The sequence below is a fragment of the Octodon degus genome, unplaced genomic scaffold (genome assembly GCF_000260255.1).
Source record: "Octodon degus isolate 3935 unplaced genomic scaffold, OctDeg1.0 scaffold00485, whole genome shotgun sequence".
NCBI lineage: Eukaryota > Metazoa > Chordata > Mammalia > Rodentia > Octodontidae > Octodon > Octodon degus.
Genome location: NW_004525061.1, coordinates 51,518 through 55,970, shown reverse-complemented (window position 1 = coordinate 55,970; position 4,453 = coordinate 51,518). Strand labels below are relative to the sequence as shown.

The 4,453-nt window shown below is 38.6% G+C and overlaps 1 pseudogene; it reads left to right on the top strand.

The window, feature by feature from the left end:
* Positions 1-2,728: 2,728 nt before the first annotated feature.
* The window catches only part of LOC111814758, a 29,610-nt pseudogene continuing 27,885 nt past the window's right edge, over positions 2,729-4,453 (top strand).

Sequence of the window (4,453 nt, the reverse complement as noted above, 5' to 3'; positions counted from 1 at the left end):
TTTTTTCCCATAATTTTATTGATAAACAAATAGCAATGAGACAGTTTCAAATCAAATTGGTAGGACAGTTTCAATAATTAACACATTGATTGCCAGCACAAGAACAACAATCTTTCTCATCAGATTGTGTGGCTGATATTTCCCACCTTGTGAGAAAGAAGGCTGAGAAGCAGGCCAACAGCTGTGCTGTAGTGGAGTGCACAGTGGAGGTGGGAGCCACTGTCAAGAGCACTGTGTGTTGAGAGTGGGAATAGAACATTCCTTCCAGGGGGAAGTGTTTTTGTTGTATTTTTGTCACTTTTGGGGATTCTTTTTGTATAGCTTCAATAAAGATGGTAAAAAGGTATAAAAAATCACCAGGAGACCTTGTTAAAGCACAAATTATACAACTTTCTCTAGTGGCAATAGAACCTACTCTCTTTATCCCAATGTCTGTTGAATAGGTTTCATCTGGGGCTCAAGCGTTTGCTCTTAACAAGTTCCCAGGAGATGCTGGTGCTGCTGTCTCATGAGTGTCTCATGAGACACTCTTCTCTCTGGTGCACTCCAAGGATTGCTGTCTCAGCTCTGAGTATTCTGGAGTACTCATTAAAATTTCTTTCATGGAGTAGACACTCAAGGAACATTAAAGTGTATCTTTACTGAAATAATTAGATTGATGAACTATGATAGTGATCTTGCAATGCTAAGTAGAAAGTCATGAAATAGTTGATGCAAACCTTGCTTCTAGGATCTCAACAACCCCTGGTTTGCACAGCCTGTGCTTTCAAGTCCCTCCATCTAGCAATATTAATTGGAAACATCCTAAATGGGATAAACCATTCACAGGTACCCACAAGGGATAAAGACTTAAGATAATAATCTTATAATGTTTAGAAAGTCATGAAGCAGTTGATGCAAATCTGGCTCCCAGGATCTGAACAGACCCTGGTCTGCATACATTGTATATACATGCACACATTTGCATAGGACACACATACAAAGGGTGTGAAAAAATGTTTATCACCATTGATCACAGAGAAATTAAATGAAACAATGTAGTTTAATAGGTCAACATTTTAACCTGTTAAGTATGACTTAAAATCTCCCATATATTTGTATATGAAAGGTTTTTTTTAAACTTTTAACTATTTTTCTAGATATTAGAGATAGTTCTAATGAAAACAAAATTCAAGGCTGAAGTTTAATTTTAGGCCAATAATGTTTATAATGGAATAATAATATTACTGAAATTAGTTTATATCATAATGTGTACTTTTACCTCTGGTCTGCCATCTCACAGGAGTAGGCAGAAATTCAGAAGAGGAATTTGAAGCTAAATGCAGATGTGTACTGCAAGTTTACTCAATAAACATATTTGATACTTCAGCATAAAATCAACATTTTCCTCTTTCTTTCTTTCTTTCTTTCTTTCTTTCTTTCTTTCTTTCTTTCTTTCTTTTTTTTTTTTCTCTGAATGCCTTCAGGGCATGTTTGGCTGGCTTGAGTTGTGGGGATTGAACCACAGCAACCTGAGCCTGACTGTTTTGTTGAAGCAGCCACTTAAAGAACTGAGCTAAGGGGCAGGCCCCCTTTCCCTTTCTATAGAATAAATCATTCAAAAGCAACAGAGCAAGCTGAAATTGGATGCCCATTTTCAGAGAAACTGGGAATTAGCTAAAACTGGGCTATAAAATGTTTCCTGAGAAGGACTGACAGATATGATGGCAAGGAACACTGGGTACTACTTGAATTGGGAAGAGAATATTTTCACACTTAGAGGTAGCAAAATCTAATTCTCAAGGGTGAGAAGTACACTCATAGGTCCAAAACTAATTTTAGTGCAAGTCAGGATATGCAGGCTGGTGGTAAAGTTTGATTTTGCAAAACCAATGAATGGCCCAATGTGGAATCATAGAGATATGGATTTATTTTTTATTTTTATTTTTCCAGGGTCTTCCTATATAAGACCTTGAACTCACTATATAGCCCAGGATGGACTCGAACTCACAGTGATCCTCCTAACAGCCTCCTGAGAGCTGAGATTACAGGTGTGTACCACCATGTTCAGCACAGATATGTTATATTTATGAAGAATATCTGTCCTTGTACCAGGTGAGGAGTAAAGAGTTTTCATCTTTAACAAGTTCTGCACCTTTTATCTGTTTGGCTAGGGAAAAGTAACAGCTAAAGAAATAGAAAATCCTAGACAAGAAGAAATGCAATTATCCTGTTAGGAAACTCTGAATGTCCCTCATACAGAATTCATGAAGGTAATTATCAAAGAAAAACACATCTCCTTCAATGATGAAGTAATGATATAGAACAGAGGATCTTCACACAAATATCAAAAGGAAAATGTGATGTGAAAGTGAAAAAATATAAATTATAAATAGCTGAAATATATTATAGTGTTACTTAGAAGTAAAAGAATGTTAGGAAAGGGCCAGCCAAATAGCTCAGTGGATTAAAGCACCTGCAAGCAGGAACAGGGGCCAGGGTTTTGATCCTTGGGCCTGCTGTGCTGGCCCCACCCCTGGGGTGCACTGAAACAGCAATTGAGACTGGGTGTGGTGGCATGAGCCTATGATCCCAGCTCTTGGGAGGCTGTAAACAGGCAGATCGCTACAAGTCTGATCTAGTAGTGAGACTCTGAATACCTTGTAGACCCTCCCCTAACAACAACAACAACAACAAAAAAGAATATTAGGAAATGTATTAAGATGAAGTAATAATTTTTAAAACTTCAATGAAACAGGTCTCTTTCTGTCAGCCAGCTGAGCTGCTGAAAGGGAAGAAGGCCAAAGGTAAGGAGGTGGCCCTGGTCCCTGCTGTCCTGAAGAAGCAGGAGGCCAAGAAGGTGGTAAATTCCCTGTTTGAGAAGAGGCCAAAGAATTTCAGCATTGGACAGGACATCCAGTCCAAGAGAGACCTCACCACTTTGTCAAATGGCCCCATACATCCCGCTGCAGGGGGCCATCCTATACAAGTGTCAAAAGTTGTGCCCTGCAATTGACTGGTTCACCCAGGCCTTGGACTGCCAAATAGCTACCCAGCTGCTTAAGCTCACCTACAAGTATGGACCAGAGACCAAGCAAGAGAAGCAAAGGCTATTGGCCCAGGCAGAGAAGAAAGCTGCTAGCAAAAGGTATGTCACCACTAAGAGGCCACCGGTCCTCAGAGCAGGTGTCATACTGTCACCACTCTGATAGAGAACAAAGAGGCTCAGCTCGTGGTGATTGCACATGATGTGGACCCCATCAAGCTTGTTATGTTCCTGCCTGCCTGTGTTGCAACATGGGGGTCCTTTACTGCATCATCAAGGGGAAGTTCAGGCTGGGGAACCTGGTCCACAGGAAGACCTGTACCATTGTCGCCTTCATGCAAGTCAACTCGGAAGACAAAGGCACACTGGCTAAGCTGGTGGAGGCCATCAGGACCAACTACAATGACAGATATGATGAGATCTGCCATCACTGGGGAGGCAATGTTCTGGGTCCAAACTTTGTGACTCATATTGCCAAGCTGGAGAAAGCAAAGGCTGAAGAGCTTGCCACTAAACTGGGCTAAGTGTACTCTTGAGTTTTCTGTACATAAAAATAATAAATTGTCCTTAATCCAGTGAAAAAAATTCAATGAAACAATACTTCTGACAAGGAATGAATATAGTGAAGAAATCCAAAAGCTCAGAGAAAATAAGGTAAGAAAACAAGACATGAAATGTAACAGCAAAAGTGAGGAAGCTCAAGGGAAGAAAAAACAATGATCAAGTCATCAGAGAAAGAAAAGCAAAGTAAGGTGAGACACGAGAAGAATGGGTATAAACAATATACTGTCAAGGATGCAAAAGAGAGAAATAAGCAAAATAAAATAGAAAAAATAGTTTAAAAAGTTAGAAAATTAAAGCTGTGAAATAAAATTGGAGTATTGTTATAAAATTGGAGTATTCAGGGCCAGGGAGATGGCTCAGTAGTATAAGCGCTTGACTGGCAAATGCAAGGATCTGAGTTCAATCCCTGGTTCCACAAAAAAAATAAAAAATAAAAAAAAAATTGGGGTATTCAAGGAAGAAAGTAAAATATTTGAACAGAACTGTGCTCACTTCACCAGCACAGATACTGAACAGAACTAATATATTAAAATACAATATTAGAAAGTTTCTGAAACTAAAGCATTAAAGACATTAACTTGAACACATTCTCTGGAAAACTAATTGATGGCACTGAATTAATATGGTGAACCCTGAAGATATAGAGTCCACTGAGCAGATAAGCAATGATCTAAGTCCCTCTAGTCAGCAAATAAATTAATCTGATTCAGTTATATCTACAATACTCATACTGGAAGGATCCTAGAGCAAGGATTTAAAAACCAATAGGACTATTTTTTAAAATATAATCTAATTTTTAAATGTTTTTTTATCATATTCTGTAGGGACTTAAAGTTCAACATATCAATACTTGATGAAAAATAC